This window comes from Hypanus sabinus, chromosome 9 (genome assembly GCF_030144855.1).
Source record: "Hypanus sabinus isolate sHypSab1 chromosome 9, sHypSab1.hap1, whole genome shotgun sequence".
In the NCBI taxonomy this organism is placed as follows: Eukaryota; Metazoa; Chordata; class Chondrichthyes; order Myliobatiformes; family Dasyatidae; genus Hypanus; species Hypanus sabinus.
The window spans coordinates 48,228,221-48,248,964 of record NC_082714.1 but is presented as its reverse complement, the minus strand read 5'-3'; the positions used below and the strand labels follow the sequence as shown (position 1 = coordinate 48,248,964).

Here is a 20,744-nt window from a genome sequence, read left to right as displayed (position 1 = left end):
GGATGTTGTAAACTTTGCCAGCTCCATTGTGGGCACTAGATTCCTGAGCATCAAGGATGTGTTCAAAAGGTGATGCCTCAAATATTAGCACCCACCATTAAGGACTCCCATCACCCAGGAAGGACATGCCCTCTTATTATTACTATCGAGAAGGAGGTACAGGAAACTGAAGACACACACTCGGTGATTCAGGGGCAGCTTCTTCCCTTCATGGACAGTACCTCAGTATTTTTTTTTCCTTTTTGCAGTACATATTTAATTTTCTTTCTCTTTATATACTTGTAATTTTTAAATTATGTATTGCAGTCTAGTGCTGTCGTAAGACAACACATTTAATGACATATGCTAATGATATCAATTCTGACTCTGATTTGATGTATAACTCATTCATATAGTTCATAGAGGATGTAAAATAATTCAAGTGACGATGAGGGAGAATGTACCCTACTTAAGAAGAAGAGGTTGCCAATTTAAGACGGATGATGTGCATTTTCCCTGTTTTTTTTTGTGAATCATTGAAAATTCCTCCAAAGTGGGTACAGGGTGCTGGGGAGATTTGTAGTAGAGATGCAGAGTTGAGGTTACAATCTGATCAACCATGAATTTGTTGAATTCAAGCACATGTTCAGGAGGGCTGAATGGCCTGCTCCTGCTCCTGGTTTGCATCATAGTAGCATTAATAAAAGTGTTGCCACAGGAAATGACAACAACTGTTCACCTTGAAATCACTTAATTGAGGTCAATTTTACAGCAAGTTGTGTGTGCCTATAAATTGAGGGTAAAGGTCCATGGAAGTGTGAGACTTATAACAAGTACAGCCAGTTAAATATTAAGAGACTTAGATGAGAAATATTTCCTTGCATTTAATTTTTACTTAACGAAGATATAATTCTATCTATTTTGTTTTTCCATGTAATCCTTAAAGGGCCAAATTATCATTTGAATTTTATTGATTCTACAGTGAAAGCGTCTTCCATTTTGTACATTCTGGTGCAGGGTTTTGATTCCTTTCCACCCACTGATTCTGCGTGACGTGTTGTGGTCGACCAGCAGATTGTTGCTCCGTATTCCAACATCTGCAGTCTCTCAACGACTCCTGTTCAGAACTTTCTGCTAACATTCCCTGCATTGCAGATTAGTGTGATCTGTCTCCATGTTATGACACTGCTGTACACATTGGCAGCTGCATCCTATTTTAGATTTATAATGAGTTAGCAAACACAAGACCACACTACAGAGCATGAGGCTTCTTTTCGGAAACACATCAGTCTGACTTGTTTCAAGTTTCACTGAGAACTGAATTCGTCCAAAGCTTTCCAGAAGGGTGATAATGTGCATTAATTAACCTAAAATTTATCCTGATGGGTCGAGATCTAAATTGGATACTACTGCTTTGAAATCTGACTGGGTTGTGGATGAATTAACAAATTCCTTTGTAATTTTCATATTAACTGGTGGTGAAGATGTGAAAACAGTTATTGGGACCTTCTCCATCTGCATTTAGTTTTGATTTGTCAGTAATAACCCCATCTATGTTTCCCAATTTTTGCTTGCAGATTCCATGGTTCTAGACTAGACTGCTGTCGCTTAAAGTGCCAGTAAACTTTTGGACTCCTGTTACAAGCTTGCTTGTCAAGCTCTGCCATAGTGGACCTCGCTGTACTGCTGGTCTTCCCACTCAGCCAAATGCAGACCTGGAGCCTACTGAGGTTCCCCAGCATTGATCCTGAAGAATCGGAGTGGGAAAATCTAGAAGTACTCTGCATATCAGGCAGTACTTGTGGAAAGAGTCATATTTCAGTTTGATCACCCTTTTTCACGACTGAGAAAAACATGTTAGTTTCATAAATTATAAATTGAACTGATTTCTGAGTTCTGGTTCTGATGATTTTCAACCTGAAGTGACAGTTTTATATCACTCTGCAGATGCCGCCTCACCTGAGAATTTTCATTCTTTAGTTCAGATTTCCAGGATCTGCATTGCTTTCAGCACTCCAGTTTACTGTGTGAAATCTGCTTTTGGTTTCTGCTCGGTGTTCAACCTGCCACTGATCAATCAGCCCATTGGATTGTAATAGAGAAGATTCACATATTTCAAATAATTTAATTTAAAATTGAGCTTACTGTTCTATTCCATTCTCAAGTCTTTAAGGGAATTCAGTAACATTAGGAAAAACCCTCAACAGCTGCAATAAGCAAGGCTTGTTATTGTCTGCTCTTGTCGCTTGTATGCAGTTAGGCCCTGGGATCGTCATAACAGCAGCACAGGAATGGATGAAGAGGGTGGCATGGAGTGGATAACCATTTTTGATCTCAGCAGCTTGAAGCCTGGAAAATTGTTACTCAGTATTTGTCTTTTCCCTTCTTTAAACCATATGGGTAATGCCTGCCATCTCAATGGAGCAAGTTGTTGCAGGTTGGAGTCAGAGCAAGCCCTGACATTTGGGGAAGTCTCTGGGAAAAGCCCTGTAGACGTGCGGTAGGGGGAGGAGGGTTCCTAACTAGTGAAAACTTAAGCATATTAGCCCACTGGACCGAAGACTTGCCCTTTTAATCTTTTACTTTCTGTTCAGTTGGACCTGTGCAGATCCCTGGATGTTACAACTGGGCCTGATGATAATCTGCACTTTAAAGAACCCTACCAATTTTCAGCAGGTACACTCCCTAGTTGTTTGTCCAGGCAGGTTAAAATTGAAAATGAGTTCAAATGGTGCCTAAATGAATCTGGCAAAAATGTTTGAAATCACTGTTCCCTGATATCCATTGGCTGCAGTTTTCGACTCTGCATGGGCCAAAATCTTTGGTATCCAGATTTGAACAATACAGCCAGCAAAGCTGTTGGAGATGAGAGGGACTGCAGATGCTGGAATCAGCAATGTGCTGGAGCAGCTTAGCAGGTCAGGCAGCATCTGTGGGAGGTATGAAATTGACGTTATGGGTCGACCCGCTGAGGTCTTCCAGCACACTTTGTTGCTTCAGAAAAGTTCCTCCATGTGTATTGAAATTGCAGAAACAAATGAGGAAGAAAAGCTGGGATATGTTAGTGGTATATGAACAAATTAGTTTGATGAAGGTATTGTTATTCCTCATCTGTGAATGTTGTGCACTTTAGTGGCCTTATTGCATCAAAGGCCTTCTAAAACTTTCCTTGTGCAATGAGAGTGGTTAGAAAGTAGACATATAATGGAATAATGGGCAGTGTGAACATGGTCCATTTTAATAAAGTCTTGGTGAAAGAGGAATGCAGTAATAAAATTAATTCCAATTTTTTCTTTTATTTCAGTTTCCAATATGTTCTGTGCTTGGTCATTTGTGGATGTTGTAGTGTTGGTCATCCAAAGAATGTTAAGGACTCTTATCATAATACTGATCTGTGCGGTGTATGTTGCAGAGAAACTTGAGGGTATGAGGGTCATCAATTATTGAATGCCCTGCCATTGACCTTGTCTCATGGTTGTCAAATCTAATGCTACCCCTCCAGAATGTATGTCATTGTGTTTAATGTTTGAGAAGACCATTACCTGTGACCATGTATCACCTGTAACTTGTTACTAAACAACCCAGGTCTGAAATATTGTCTGAATCTTGTACATTGGACATGAGCTTCATTATCTAAGAAGCTGTGAATGAAGTTGAGTACCACAGTCTCTGAACAGATGTATCTTTTGATCTTGTGATGACAGCTTTGGTCTTGAGTGAAACTGTTACAGAATATTAGACCCGAATCATTGTCTGGAAAAATCCTCCAGCAGTGTTCTGTTGGATTGATCCATCTCCAACATCAACGTCGAATCTTTTTGAACCTTTCAGGGTCAAGATAGAATTCATTGACTTTAATTTTACTTGGACTCCTTAGAGAGTGGTCCCAGAGAACTTGGACAGGATAAGTAAGTTGATTGATGTGCATGATGCTCATATTGGCAATTCCTATCATTACTGTGATTGGGTGAAGGTTCATAAGGCAGTAACGGTTAAATTTATCTTTTTTCAAGGACAGGATATGGAGCAATTTCTCACGTTGCCTGGTGTTGTAGCTGTGCTAGATTGCTGCTCATCTAGGAATGGGGGCTTTAGGAACCAAAATCTTTCCTGTACTTTGCTGTGCATTTGCTGCATTTCAATAGACAATAGGTGCAGAAGTAGACCATTTGGCCCCTCGAGTCTGCACCGCCATTCTGAGATCATGGCTGATCATTCACTATCAATACCCAGTCCCTGCCTTGTCCCCATATCCCTTGCTTTCAAAGAGTCAAATCGGCCACAGGTTGGTTTCTGTGCAGTAAAAGGCTCAAAGGTCATCTAGTCAGTCTGAAGATGGTTGTGTTTCCAGGTATCGGAACCTTTTGTAATTTTCCCATTTTTGACTGGATAAACCAGAACTGTGGAGTTCATTACCTGCTTCCTCAAGTAAGTAACTGCTTAGTTGTTGCTAGCAAGTTTGTTAATCATGTGTGAGTTCAATCCTTTCATTTCACCAGTGCAGCTCACTGTGTATGGGTGATATTTCTTCTAGCAGGGCTTTGGTCGGGGAAGAGGGTTTGAAGACTGGAAGATGAGGCCTTGAGCTGTCAAGGTGGCAGTAAGATGTTATGGTTATTGAAGTTGTGTGGAGGGTGAAAGTTTGCTACAAGATGCAAAGTTTTGGATGAGTTGTAGTTTATGGAAGGATTGTGCTTGGCCAAGAACAACTGAATGTTCCTGTAAATGACTATTTTCTGCAGTCTAGTTCTACTTTCTACTTTCCAAAAGTAGAGGTAAGCACCATTTGTTGATCAGAATGAAATGTTATTTTGGCGCTGTAGGGTTGTGGATGGTTTGCCCCAAGTCCAAGATGAAGAGGATAGAACTGCAGGTAATCACCATAAAGCAACATGTAATTGAAAATGATAGTATAAGTACTTCGAGACTAGCTCTAATTTGGCAATGTATTGTACCAGAAGATTGCCTTCTAATCGTGAAGTTCCAGCATTCCATTCACATTTCAGACTCTGATCCTGGTTTGCAACTTCATATTGCTTGTGGAATCTTAGGTGAGTATATAGGAATTGCTGTTCTTAAACTCTATGCAGCTGGTAGGAATGAGGAGGTCCCAGGAAACCTATTGGTGTAATCTGTGAATTTTTATTGGGCCATACGGCTAGTTCTTAAATTATTTTATTCTGCAGAAGCTGAAGAATACTGCCTGCAGCTCCAAATTCTTCCTTTTGATTTATGCTTGCCCTTGTATTTGTTTGTTGCATACTTTTAAGATATTTTTCTGTCCTGTTTTAGTACTGAGCTCCAAGGATGTTTAATGGAGTTTTTCACAATACAATTTATATGTTTTCCACTGTGGAACATTCTCTCACTATTTCTGTGTTGTGGAATAAAATCATGATGTGTTATTTAAATAAATGGAGCAAACTTTATTTTGCTGTGAAGATTATGCCAGCTGCTTCAGAAACTTCACCTCCTGACACACTATTAGTTTCTATTTGTTTCATTTTTCAGAAATGTTGGTATTTTAATTTTGTTTTCAAAACCGTTATTCCTCACTTAAATGTTCAATGCCAGATGAACTAACTGTCCCAGGCAGGCAGAGTACAGCATTCCACTGCAGTCAGCCACTTCCCATTTGCTCCCACTCAGTACAATCCCTGGTCTAAATGGAACACTTCATGGGCTGCTTTTCCTCTATTAAGAGACACTATACAGGGGCAGCCTAGTTCCTGGAATAGTGTTATTTTTACCCTGAAAATTAATGGCAAGTGCTGCATATTGTGTCAGTACAGCTCTATGTTTACAGACAAAGTTAAAATGTAATGTATTAATTCACCAGCGACACAACTGTTGTTGGCAGGATCTCGGATGGTGACAAGGAGGCTTACAGGGGTGAGATTAATCAGCTGGTTGAGCAGTGTCACAACTGTCTTGCATTCAGTATCAGTGAGACCAAGGAATTGATTGTGGATTTCAAGAAGGGGGCGACGGGGGTGCAATGGAATTTCATTTTCCAGGGCCTGAGAGACTTACTACTCGCCTTAGATTTCTGGCACAGTTTGTTGATAAAGTTAAACTTAAAACAAATGCTCTTTGCTCAGCTTTTTGTTGTAAGTAAGAACCAGTCTCCAGTTTTTAAAAGTAAATTACAAGCAGTATTCAGTTAAAGTTAAAAGCACAGGCTGCTAGCCCACAGTAGGGGATGGCTGCTCAGAGAACTGGTTTGCAAAATGAAATTGCCAGGAGAGTTCTTGTCTGCATTAGCCAAATGTAAGATGATGGGGGTCATGTTACTTAGCACATTAAACATCTTTACAAACGAGAGAAAATCTGCAGATGCTGGAACTCCAAGCAGTACGCACAAAATGATGGAGGAACTCAACAGACCAGGCAGTGTCTATTGGGGGGGGGGGGGGAGGGGGAAGTACAGTCATGTTTCAGGCCAAGACCCTTCGACAGGACTGGAGGAAAAAAAGACGAGAAGGTTTAAAAGTAGATGCTGCCCAGCTTGCTGAGTTCCTCCGGTTTTAAATGTGTTTGTACATTGGGATGTTTTTGTATTCAGCTGGCCAGCCTCACAGCGTTAATTGTAGGCATTTGAGATCTCTGTTACCAGAAGCTTTTAAAACCATCTGTGTGAGTTACTTTGTCCCAGCAATGTTATCTGGAAAACATTGTATGCAAATGATGTCATCTCATAGAAAACGGTATAAATATCAAGAACTTTGGGGATTGTTAGGAATGATGAGGAGAATGATAGAAAGATGGGGTGACTTGTTGGTAAGTTCTTCAAATTCATAAGAATTTTTACCTGAGTTTGGAAATCCTTTCCAGTTTGTAATTTTTTGTGGTTTGGAACTCTTTTCTATATCAGAAATCCTCTGAGTGTTAAACATGTGTAAGAACTATTTGTCTAAGTTGAAACATGTATTATCAAAAATAAACTGTTTAAATGACTTTGTTAGCTGGAAGCATCTCTTCCTTGGCAGGGAAGGGGGCCCACAACTCAAGCAGTGGGTACTGACAGCTAAATCTCACTGCAGAGACCAAACAGGGAAGTAAGCTAGTCCTTAAGAATAGGTGGCTACAGAATGTCCTCAAGAATAGGTGGCTACAGAATGTCCTCCCTATAGTGAACAACCCATAAATATCTGCATCAGATAGGACTTAAACTCTTCTGAGTTCAGAGCTTTGTGGACCGAGAACCCAATATAATCACATCGGGAGAACACGCACCAGTTCTCATCAGAGATCCAGCAGTTGAAAGGGTGAGCAGTTTCAAGTTCCTGGGTGTCAGCAATTCTGAAGATCCACCCTGGCTCCAGCATATTGATGCAACCACAAAGAAGGCATGCCCGTGGCTATATTTCATTAGGAGTTTAAGGAAATTTGATATGTGGCAAATTTCTGCAGCTGTATTATGGAGAGCGTTCTGGCAGGTTGGAGGCTCCAATACACAGGATTGATCAAAACTGTAGAGAGTTGTAGACTCAGCCAGCTCCATTGAGGACATCATCAAAAGGTTGTGCCTAAGGAAAGTAGTATCTATCATTAAGGACCCTCACTATTCAGGACATGTCTCCTTCTCTTCACTGGAGAGGTGGTAAGGGAGGCACACCCAGCACTTGAGGAAGCTTTTTTCCCCTCGATCACCAGATTTCTGATCTGTCCATGAATACTACCTCATTATTTTGCTTTCTTTCACTTTATTTATCTCCCTCCTGTTGCAACCTGTAGATTTTAATATATTGCACTGTGTTGCTACCACAGAACAACAAACTTCATGACGTATGTCAGTGATAATAAAACAGATTCTGATTCTAACTTTTCTTAATCTTTTATCAAAATATTGGTCAGGTTCTCGCAAAGCATCCCAGGCCTTAAATGGTAACTGTTTCCTTTTCCATGGATGCTACACTCCAGGTGACCATTTCCAATGTTTCCTGTATTTATATCAATAAGCCTGTTTGACATGACTGTAGCATCTAGAAATGAAGTTGGGGGTTGCTCGTTCGAGAAGGGAAATTGGCAACTTGAAGTGATTTATCTGGGTCTGATCATTTAATTGCGCCCTAACGAGTGGCTTGAAACCTGTACTGGATTTTGGAGAGAGTTCCACAAGGATGATCCCAGAATGGAAGGTGTTTGTCTCTGCACTTTTACTCGATGGAGTTCAGGAGGATGTGTTGGGTGTTGCAGGAGGGTGGAGAGACCTCATTACAACTTTTCAGAGACCGGAAGGCCTGAATAGACTGTGTGTGGAGAGGATGTTTCCATTGGTAGCTGAGTCTGGTATCTGAGAGCACAGCCTCAGAATGAAAGGGTTGTCCCTTTTTAAAATCAAGATGAGGGGGATTTTCTTCAGCCAGTCAGTGGTGAATCTATGGAATTTGATGCCACAGGTCTGTCGCTGTGGAGGCTGTCTCAATTTGGATGCGTTTCAGGCAGTGATTGCTGGGTTCTCGATTGGTTAGGGGTTATGGGGAGAATGGGTTTGAAGATCAGCCATGGTTGAATGGCTGAGCATACTCGATGGGCTGAATGGCATAATTCTGCACCTGTCTCTCAAGGTCTCTAAAGATCAGTTCTAAGGATTCAGTGAAATTGAACCTTGGGCAGAACATGGTGCCACTGAATGGGTATTGTTCCCCAGACCTTTGACCTACCGTAGATTCCGGACTACAGATCGCACCTGATTAAAAGCCGCACGCTCTAATTTTAGAAAGAAAATCAATTTTGTACTTGTACAGGCCGCACCGGATTTTAAGCCGCAGGTGCCCCACGTTGTAATATGAGATATTTACACAGAAAGATATTACACGTGAGGATTTTTTAACTTTTAATTAAATCCGTATGGTAACATAAACAAATATATATTGCAAATGCTTTTTTTTTCGAACAGTGCCTGTAACACAGCTACTTTTAAATATACATACTTATCGGTAACACACAAATTACGTTGCGTATACTTTTTTACTGAACAGTGCATGAACAACATTCCAATATCTCCTAACGACTGGTAAAAAAAATATATATACTGCAGCCTACCAGGAAAAGTTATTGATCGCCTTCTTCATCTTCCTCCTGCGCACTAAAACCATCAAAGTCCTCTTCTTCAGTGTCCGAATTGAATAAAACCTCAGGATCTCGTTACTCACTTCAGTTTTTTCGTTGTCGCTCTCACTTGAGCGCACGCGGTCCTCTTCATCACGCAGCAGTCCAGCCTTTCGAAACCCGCTGGTGATGGTGGATGTTGTGACACGGCTCCACGCATTTAGGATCCATTGGCAGACTTGAGTTAAACATGCTCTTCTCGCCGCTCGTCATCCAAGCCTCCCACTCAACGCACAGCGCCACTTTAAATGCCCGGTTCACGCTGATGTCCAGTGGCTGCAAATACTTCGTGGTTCCCCCAGGAATCACAGCTGGAATTGAGTTTGTACTCTTGATGGCAACTTTCACTAAACTTTCATTGTCAGCCGCTTAAAAAATCACCATCGGTGGAAGCTTTAGTCCGGATGCTGTGCAACTCAGAACACAAGTAAAATGCGTTCTCTCATGGCCACTTGTTTTCAGTGTGATGGACGAGTCACCTTTTTTATTAACAGTCCGAGTGAGAGGCAGGTCAAACGTCAAAGGTACTTCATCCATATTTATGATATCATCTGGCCCGATGGAATTCTCCGCTATCTTTGTTTGAGTGAATGTGCGGAAGTTAGCAAGCTTTTCCTCGTGTCGGGAGGGAGCTGCTGACACAGAGTCGTGCGTACCCTGACGGACAGGCCTTTTCGTCTCATAAATCTAAAACACCACGATGGCCCACCTCTAAAATCTTCGATTTTCATTTTGGTGGCGATTGCTTTAGCCTTCAGTCTGATCTGCACGGTGGAAACACCACGGCTGCCTGCTCTCTGTGTGTTAACCCAGTCTTCAAGAAAGTTTTCAAGTTCGGGCCATCTGCTATGATTACCTCAGAAAGCTTTTGTCGTCTTTTTGCATTGACTCAGTTCTTCATGCTGGCGCCTCCACCGTCTCAACATCGATTCATTTATGCCAAGATTATGTGCAGCAGCTCGATTTCCTTCTTCAACCGCCAGATTGATCGCCTTTAACTTAAAAGCTGCATCATATGCTTTTCTTCGAGTGTTTTCCATGTTGATGAGGGTGAGTACAAATGACTGATTTACAATAATTTAATTGTGAAAGTGCGCTTGATTTATCGTACAATTTCATTGGACCTCTGTGAACTACTCATCAATTTTATTGGTCTACTGTTACGAGGCAAAATGTTTTTGGCGGCATGAAAAAAAAACATGCATTAGCTGCACCATAGTATAGGCCGCAGTGTTGCCACAGTGTTCAAAGCGTGGGAAAAAAGTAGCGGCTTATAGTGCGGAATTTACGGTAATTGCTTTAAGCAATCAGCATTCTATCAATCTGATTCCTTCTAATAGAAGCAGCAGGGCACCTTTGTAAGTAAAAAGACTTACATTTTGGAAAGACTTTGTTGTTTTTAGGATCACTGAATAGTATTTCAAAAACTACTATAATAATATTTGAATGTTGGTAGTTCTTAATGTACTTAGTTCTTAAATAGAAATCCTGTCCTGAACAAAAATGTTCTTGCCAAACCAATGAGATACTTCAATGAGATTAGGATTGGTGTGTTGGCTTCAATTCGCTTTGTACAATGTTGCTAACATTTAAACTCCATTCCGTTTGTAATGTTTCTAATTCCCCTTCAGGAGTAACAGCAAACTCGACTTTCTGTTACTCCAATAACCGGTAATTGAATTGTTATGCAGTAGTCTATTCTAAAACAGCGTGGAATGTTAAACCTTGCATAAAGAAAAGTTGGAGGATAGTAACCCACGTGCAGAATAGGCTTACAAAATGGACAATCATGGCATGTGACAAAATGGCAGGATAAATGTAAACTGCATTTTAGACCAAGGGGGTGCAGGAATAACCATAGAGATTTATATATACAAGTCCAAGTGGGATAGATGTGATGAGAAACTTATTACAAAAGCTCATGTGATCCTTGGGTTTATTTATAGCTTGTGAGATAACAAGAAACAAAGAAGTGATACTGAAACTTTATAAATTATTTGTTAGCCTGCAGCAAGAGTATTGCCCATTTCTGTATTCCATTATTGAGGTAGGCTGAAAGCTTTATAGAGAGTGCAGAGACAATATATTCTAATTGTAGCAGCAATGTCAGCTGAGAAGATCATCAGGGTCTCTTCCTGCCATCACGGACATTTACACTACACGCTGCATCCGCAAAGGAAACAGCATTATGAAGGACCCCATGCACCTCTCATACAATCTCTTCTCCCTCCTGCCGTCTGGGAAAAGGCTCCGAAGCATTCAGGCTCTCACGACCAGACTGTGTAACAGTTTCTTCCCCCAAGCTATCAGACTCCTCAATACCCGAAGCCTGGACTGACACCTTGCCCTACTGTCCTGTTTATTATTTATTGTAATGCCTGCACTGTTTTTGTGCACTTTATGCAGTCCAGTGTAGGTCTGTAGTCTAGTGTAGCTTTCTCTGTGTTGTTTTTACGTAGTTCAGTCTAATTTTCGTACTGTCATGTAACACCATGGTCCTAAAAAACGTTGTCTCATTTATACTATGTACTGTACTGGCAGTTATGATTGAAATGATGATAAAGTGACTTGACTTCATTTCTGAGGAAAGACTGGGGAAGTTGCTTTTGAGGACCTAAGGGGAAGCTTGGTGATGTTGTCAAATTATAAAGTGTTTCAGATATAGATGAGGCAAAATGTTACAGTAGAAATGCTGATAATCTGATAAATCAGGTTTCGTATAATTGGCAAAACAGCCAGTAATCAATGTGAAACACAATTCGCATTAGCTGTGATCCGGCATGCAGCGCCTTGCCTCAAGGTTACCATAAGACATAGGAGCAGAATTAGACTATTTGGCCCATCAAGTCTGCTCCATCAGTCCATTATGATGATTTATTTTCCCTCTCAACCCTTTTCTCTGTATCCCTATAGCATTTGATGCCCTGACTAATCAAGAACCCTTCAATGTCAGCTTTAAAATCTGCCCAATGATGTGACTTCCACAGCTGTCTGTGACAATGAATTCCACAGATTCACTACTCTCTGGCCAAAGAAATACCAACTCATTTCTGTTCTAAATGGATGTCCCTCTGTTCCAGGAGTTCACAACCTATGGTCCAAGGATCACTTGCTTAATGGTATTGGTTCATGGCATAAAAAATGTTGGGAACCCCTGAGGCTGTGCCCTCAGGTCCTAGACTTCCCTACTATAGGAAGCATCCTCTCTGCATCCACTCTATCTAGGCCTTCCAATATTCAATAGGTTTCAGTAAGATCTCCCCTCAATCTACTAAACTCCAGCGAGTACAGGCTCAGAGCCATCAAACACTACTCAAAAATTAAACCTTTCATTCTCAGAACCATTCTCATGAACCTCTTCTGGACTCTCTCCAATGTTTAGCACATTTTTTCTTAGATATGAGGCCTGAGGCTCAAAGCTGCTCTCAGTACTCACAATGTGGTTTGACCAATGTCTTATAAAGCCTCAGTATAACATCCATGCTTTTATATTCTAGTCCTCTTGCTAACATTGCATTTGCCTTCCTTGCCACTGATTCAACCTGCAAATTTACCTTTAGGGAATCCTGCATGAGGACATCCAAGTCCCTGTGCAGCTCTGATTTTTGAATTTTCTGCCTGTTTAGAAAATAATCTGTCTTTGTTCCTTCTATAAAAGTGCATGACCTACAATGTGAAAAGAAGTAGGAACACTAGTCACGGCTGCCAAACAGAGAAGGCCCCCTTTATTCCCATTCTTTGCCTCCTGCCAGTCAGCCAGTCTCCTATCCATGCCAGTATATTTCCTGCAAAACCACGGACTCTTATTAGATTGTTAAAGAGTATCATGTGCGGCGCCTTGTCAAAGGCTTTCTAACAATGGAAGTAAACAACATTCACCTATTCTCCTTTGTCTATCCTGTTTGTATTTCCTCAGGGTTCTAACAGGTCTGTTAGACTTGATTTCTCCTCAAGGAAACCATGCTGACTTTGGCCTATTTTATCACGTGCCTCTTAAGTACCCTGAAACCTCACTTTTGATGATGGACTTCAACATCTCTCAAACCAGTGAGGTCAGATTAAGTGGACTTAAATTTCCTTTATTCTGTTTCTCTCCCTTTTTACAGAGTGGAATGACATTTGCAATTTTGCAGTCCTCCAGAACTATTAAAGAATCTAGTGAATCTTGAAATATCATTACTAATGCCTCCACAATCTCCAATTACTTCTTTCTGATCCTGGGGTGTAGTCAAGCTGAATTCAAACCCTTCAGCTTCCCACGCTCCCTCTCCTTAGTAGTAGCAACTACATGTACTTCTGTCACTCTGACACTCTTGAATTTCTGGCATATTGCTAGTTCTTCCACAGTGAAGACTGATGCAAAAGTCAGGTCAAGTCAAGTCACTTTTTATTGTCATTTCGACCATAACTTCTGGTACAGTACACAGTAAAAATGAGACACCATTTTTCGGGACCATGGTGCTACTTGAAACAGTACAAAAACTACACTGAACTACGTAAAAACAACACAGAAAAAAACTACACTAGGTCTACCCAGGACTGCATAAAGTGCACAAAACAATGCAGGCATTACAATAAATAATCATCATGACAATAGGCACAATAGACGGTGGTAAGTTGGTGTCAGTCCAGGCTCTGGGTATTGATGAGTCTGATAGCATGGGGGAAGAAACTGTTACATAGTCTGGTTGTGACAGCCCAAATGCTTTGATGCCTTTTCCCATATGGCAGGAGGGAGAAGAGTTTGTATGAGGGGAACACAGGGTCCTTCATAATGCTGTTTCCTTTGCGGATGTGGCGTGTAGTGTAAATGTCCATAATGGCGGGATGAGAGACCCTAATGATCTTCTCAGTTGACCTCACTATCTGCTGCAGGGTCTTGCGATCTGAGATGGTGCAATTTCCGAACTAGGCAGTGATGCAACTACTCAGGATGCTCTCAGTACAACCTCTGTAGAATGTGATGAGGATTTGGGGGGGGGGGGTGTGGGAGATGGACTTCCCTCAGCCTTCACAGAAAGTAGAGACGCTGCTGGGCTTTCTTTGCAATGGAGCTGGTGTTGAGGGACCAGGTGAGATTCTCCGGCAGGTGAATACCAAGAAATTTGGTGCTGTTAACACTCCCTACCGAGGAGCTGTCAATGTTCAGTGGGGAGTAGTCGCTCAGTGTCCTTCTGAAGTCAACAACCATCTCTTTTGTTCTGTTCACATTCAGAGGCAGGTTGTTGGCTCTGCTCCAGTCCGTTAGCTGCTGCACCTCCTCTCTGTAAGCTGACCCATTGTTCATGCTGATAAGACCCATCGGCAAACTTGATACTCAAAATACTTAATAAATTAGTCCATTATTTCTTTTTCCCCCATTACTATCTCTCTAGTGTCACTCTTCAATGGCCCAGTTCTACACACTCACCTCTTTTATGCTGTCTTTAACTTCCCTGTCTGCAATGGTTACATCATCCTGCCTTTTGAATACTTCATCTGTGGGATGTATCTATACAGCGCCTTCTGAATTCTCCCAGAAGCACCAGCCATTGCTGTTCTGCCATCATTTTTTGCTATTGCCCCCTTCCAATCAACTTTGGCCAGTTCCCCCCCCCCCCCCCCCAACGCCTCTAATTCCCTTACTCCACTTTAACACTGATGCATTTCACTTTGGCTTCTCCCTCTCAAGCTGCAGTGTGAATTCTATCATATTATGATCACTGCCTCATCAGGGTTCCTTCACCTTAAGTTCCCTAATCAAATCTAGTTTATTATACAACACCCAATCCAGCATTGCCTTTCCTCTAGTGGGCTCAACCACACACTGCTCTAAAAAGCAATCTCAAATTCAGGTTTAATATCACGGCATATGTTGTGAAATGTTAATTTGCAGCAGCAGTATGCTGCAATCCATAATCAAAGATAACTAAATTATTTTAAGAAATGTGTAAAGAAATCAAGTTAAATAAGTAGTGGAAAAAAGACCAAAAAACCACCTCCAAAAAATAGTGAGGTTGTTTACGTGGGTTCATGGTCCATTCAGATATCTGATAGCAGTGGGGAAGAATCTGTTCCTGAAACATTGAGTGTGTGTTCTCGGGCTCCTGCAGAACTTCCCTGATGGTAGCAATGAGAAGAGGACATGTCCTGGGTGATAGGGGTCCTTAATGAGGTATTGCCTTTTGAAGATGTCCTTGATGCTGGGGAGGTTCATGATGGAGCTGGCTGAATTTGCAGTTTTCTGTAGCTTTTTCCCGATCCTTTGCAGTGGCCCATCTTTAGAAATTTGCAAGATTCTTTGGTGACATACCATGTCTCCTCAAACTCCTAATGCCTTTGTAATTGTTTCGATTATGTTGGGCCCAAGATTGATCTTCAGAGATGCTGACCCCCAGGAATTTGAAATTGCTCACCCTTTCCACTGACGATCCCTCGATGAGGACTGGTGTTTTTTCCTCTATTTTCTCTCCCTGATGTCCACAATTAATTTCTTGGTTGTAATAACGTAGAGTGCGAGATTGTTGTTGCGACACCAGGCAACCAGCTGATCTATCTCACTCCTGTACACTACCTCATCACCATCTGAAATTCTGTTGACTACAGTTGTGTCAAAAATGGTCTAGTGCTTTTCCAACATATATGACAAATAAACTTGTCTCGGGCTTCCAGGCGGGTACAGGACTTTTCCATGACAGGCTCTGCCATCATACCTGATGAAGATGGCGGAATCTGTCATTGAAACATTGATTATAATCGATACTTGTACCTGGTTGGATGCCTGAGAAGAGTTTATAGTTGCATCATCGGCAAATTTATAAATGTTTTTTGAGCTGTGCCTAGCCACACAATTGTGGGCGTAGAGAGAGAAGAGCAGTAAGAAAAGCATGCATTCTTCTGGTGCGCCGGTGTGGATCCTCAGTGAGGAGATATTCTTTCCGATCTGCACTGACTGTGATCTCCCGATGAGGAGGAAGGTACAGAGACCCAGGTATTTGGAGCTTGTTCAATATCTTGCAGGCATTCTACAAATTCCCTCTCCTGGGATCCAGCACCAACCTGATTTTCCTGATTTATCTGCACATTGGAATACTCCATGGTAATCATAACATTGCCCTTTTACATTTTTTTTATCTCCTGTTGAATTTGTATCCCATGTTCTGGCTATGTTTGGAGGCTTGTACATAACTCCCATCAGAGTCCTTTTTGCCCTTGCATTTTCTTATCTCTAATCACAAGCATTCTACATTTTCCTCTTTCTATGGATTTGATTTCATTTTTTACTAAGAGCACCTTCCCATCCCCTCTCCCTACCTGTCTGCTCTTTTGATACAATGTGTATCCTTGGATGTTAAGCTCCCAGCTATGATCTTTCAGCCATGACTCAGTGATGCCCATGATGTCATACCTGCCAGTTTCTAACTACTTTACAAAATCTACCTTTTTCCACTGACTGCAATTTTGCCCAATCATTTGCCTGTCCTTCCTCACAGTCTCACTACACACTGCATCTAGTTGTATATCAACCGCTGAAATCCATTGACTCCCATTCTCCTGGTAAATTAGTTTTTAAACCCCCCCACCCCCCAACCCTCCTGTGCCCCCAGCAGTATCCAGAGCTTTATCATTGAGCCACAGGGGTACTCTGCACTGGCTGCCCATTCCCTTTCTCTCTCCTGACAGTCACCCGAGTACCTAACTCCTGCAACTATGGAGTGACTACTTCCCTGTAGCTCCTATCTATTACGTCTTCATTCTCCCATACGAACTGAAGATCATCAGGCTGTGGCTCCAGTGCCTTAACAAGGTCTCCAAGAAGATGCAGTTCGACACACTTGGTGCAGATCTAGTTTTCAGGGAGATTCGAGATCTGCCAGAGTTCCTACATCTCACACAAAGTTCATAACACTTGCCCTGGAGTGATTCTTACTGCACTAGTGATTCTTACTGACAAAGAAAGTTGGGGGTGGGGGGAAAGAAACTAGAAACTTAAATTCTCAGCCTGGTCTCACCCAAGCCTATTGAACCAAAGCCTGTGCACTCCAATGTTCTGCACTCCAACACCAGCCACTCTGGCAGATTGTAATGGCAGATTCAACAATGAATTGCAGTAGGGAATTTTGCATAAGTATTTAAAGGAAAAGAATCACTGGATTAAAAACTGAAGAGACCACCAAAGTGGCAGAGGCATGATGTGTTAAATGCCTTTTCTACAGTGTAGCATTTTAGTTTAATGGTACATTGGGATAGGGCTGTAGGCAGATGTTTTCTTGTGCAGACGAATGCTCCTTTAACAAAAAAAAGTCGAATGCTGGAAGAACTAGGCAGTTCAATTCATGTCTGTAGAGGCAAAAGGAGTAAATCAGCATGTTGATTTGAGACCCTGAATCAGGATTGAGAGGGAAAAGATTGCCAACTGTGGCTGGTAGGTGATGCATGGGGTTACAATGATAGGCTGAGTGATGGTTTTTATGGGTGCTCTGTTAAATGGTGCCTAGTCTAGGCTTGGTTTCACAGTGCCAGAGGAGATCATGTTATGAGATAGACCATGTAGGAAGAGGTCACAATCCCTCTTCTGGGAGGGCAGTGTTAGTCCTCAGATGGCAGGGGTGAAAGGGTAGTCCTCGGGGGTGGCGAAGGATTGGATCAGGGAGTTGTGAAGAAAGCAAACCTTGTTGAAATTGGGGGGTGGGAGAAGGAGGAGAAGATGTTGATGGTAATAGGATCCCTTCATGCTTCTGCCCCTTCAAATTTTTCAAAGTGTTCTGATGGACTGACTAGCTCCTGTGCTATATCATTTGTTTTTGAAGAGGGTAAGAATGTTGATAAAGCTAGAGTGAACTGGCTAGATAACTCCAAGCTGCAGCTGCACATTAGTACCGATTTATTTTGCCATAAGGCAGAGTGGGAGAAAACCAGTGTTGCTGTGATTCAGCATTGCTGTGATCATGACGTCAGTGTGGTGATGCAGCATGTTTGGGTGTATGGTCTGGAACATTTAATGTCCATGTTAGCAAGGCTGAGTTGGACTGGCAGATCATTGGGAAGCTGGCATAAAGTCAGAGAACGATGAGGGGAGAAACAAGTTTACTCCTGAAACGTTGGACTTGAGTCTGAAAATGAGTCATGAAGTGAAACTTGGAGTAAATTGAGAGGGAAATGCATTCATAAAGATGTATTCTGTTATGCCATCACTGACTCACTAATGTGTGTAGGTGAATGGCTGAACTGAATGTTGAAGCATTAACATTAAACACTTTTATCAATGCTGTTTAATTTAATACATTAAAGGTGGAAAGGAGAGCTGGAGGAGGGGAGGGTGGAAATTAGTCAATTTGAAAGTCTAATCTCGCTGAGTAGTAGACACAACACGAGACTAAGTTTGGAGACTCCCACATGAGCTGATAAATCTATTTCATACAAATGTATGAGACCAATGGAGATATTTAATCAGGTGAAAATCTGTTCATAAAAGGAAGATTAGTTCTTGTAACAGAAGAACGTGAGAGAATGAAAATCAATGCCAGCATGAAGCAGATTTCACAATGAATCCAAAAGAAATATTTGCAGGGAGGCTGCATTTGCTATTAGTTGCAATTGATCAGCTCCATCATAGGTACTGGCTTCCATCATACCCAAGATGTCTTCAAGGAGTGTACTTTAGGAAGGCAGCATCCATCATTAAAGATCCTCACCACTCAGGACTCACTCTTCTTATTGTTAGCATTGGGAAGGAGGTACAGAAGTCTGAAGGCACACACTCAACAATTCAGGAACAGCTTCTTCCCCTCTGCCATCTGATTTCTGAATGGGCATTGAACCTACAAACACTACCTCTCTACTTATTATTATTTATTTTTTTGCACTACTTATTTTAACTGCTATTTTATATATATCGATATAAGTGTGTGTATATATGTATGTATAAACTATATATAATATACTGTAATTCAGATTTTTTCCTTTATATCTGTGATGTATTTCATTGTACTACTGCCATAAAGTTAACAAATTTTGCAACGTAAGACAGTGATATTAACCCTGATTCTGATACGGCTCTTTAAAGTACTTGGGTGATCTTAGAGCTCCTGAAGGTTCAGCCAGCATTAAGTTAATTTACTGTGCTTCAGAATGTGATACCACAACTGACAACAGTTAAAGTTAGGAAGCCTTCTGATACAATTGAATATGGCATAGAAAGAGAGGGTAAATAGTTTTTTTCTCACACACGATGGAAATGTCACGTACTAAGACAAATAAATTTTAATTTGGGATTGGATAGGGAGTTTAAAGGGGATTTGTAAGGCAAGTTTGTTTTTTTTTGAAATAATGTTTGGTGCCCTGGAGGTGATGAAAGCAGGATGATACATTTGAGACATTTTAGACAGGTAAGGAATGGAGGAATATTCACTCAGAGGCCACTTTATTAGGTACCTCCTAATAAATAGGGTCATTGACTTCAACGCCTGATGTGTTGAGCATTCAGAAATGCCCTGCTGTACACCACTGTTGTAACACATGTTTATTTGAGTTACTGTCGCCTTTGTGTCAGCCTGAACTGTTCAGGCCATTCTCCTCTGACCTCTGTCATTAACAAGATATTTTGCCCACAGAGCTGCTGCTCACTGGATTTTTTTTTTTGTTTTTTGCACCATTCTCTGTAAAATCTAGAGGCTGTTGTGCATAAAAATCCCAGGAGATCAGCAGTTTCTGATATACTCGAATCACCCCATCTGGCATCAAAAATCATTCCAGTCAGTCACTTGGATCACATTTTCTTCCCCATTTTGATGTTTGTTCCAGAGAAAAATTGAGCTAATCTTGACCATGTCAGCATTCTTTTATGTATTGAACTGCTGCCACATGATTGGCTGATTTATATTAAGGAGCAGATGTGTCTAATGAAGTGGCCACTGAGTGTTTACTATATGCAGGCTGATAGGATTGATTTAAATTGGCATCATGGTTGCCACAGACATGGGACAAAAGCCCTGTTCCTGTGTTATACTGTTCTAGATAATGGATAGAACATGTTGAGCAAGCACATTTAGCGCAGTCAGACATGTGAAAGCAACAGCAGCATGTGTTTAAATAATAAAACGCTAACATGATAAAAAAATAAAGAATTCCCTACAATTAGCCCGGCAAGTTTGAGGCTATATTGATACTTTAACACCTTGGATTTCATTGTTTCTGGCTACTGTTCTAATGTCTGGAAGAATGACTTGCATTTCAGAATTTGTATTGCATTGTTGGGCTGAAGTGCGAGGCAATAAATTTATTGCAGCGTTTCACTCATTCTTGTCATTCATTTTGTTTTTACTTCCTCAGGATTTAATCCTTGAATAGCTGGAATCGCTTTAAACGTGGAGACTTCGTCTGAAATCCACAATTTTACAGGTATGACAGATTTTTCAGATTTGTACTCTCAAAAAAAACACCCCATCAAGTTTGGTCAGTTATTGTAATTTTGTTCTGAATCATGAAGTCTGTTAACTAATTTTAGCAAGGATACCTCCTGGGGCTTTCGGTCTTGTATAGTAAGAAATAGGAAAGGAAATACTGGTGATAGTTATTTGAAACATATGGGCAATATTGCATTTTATTTTTGAAGTGTTGCCATTGGTTTGTTATTGTCTTGTACCAAGGTACAGTGAAAAGCTAGTCTTGCA

The 20,744-nt window shown here is 41.2% G+C and overlaps 1 protein-coding gene across 6 annotated transcripts in view; it reads left to right on the top strand.

Annotated features, from left to right (window-relative positions):
• Positions 1-20,744, top strand: part of rhbdf1a (rhomboid 5 homolog 1a (Drosophila)) — a 373,026-nt gene that overhangs the window by 122,764 nt on the left and 229,518 nt on the right. For 4 of the 6 annotated variants that reach the window (XR_009513976.1, XM_059979627.1, XM_059979625.1 and 1 more), the window contains one exon: positions 20,404-20,472. The exons of the other annotated variants lie outside the window; for them this stretch is intronic. The gene's annotated coding sequence lies outside the window, so the exon portion shown is untranslated. The remainder of the gene's footprint in view (positions 1-20,403; positions 20,473-20,744) is intronic. 6 annotated transcript variants of the gene reach the window in all.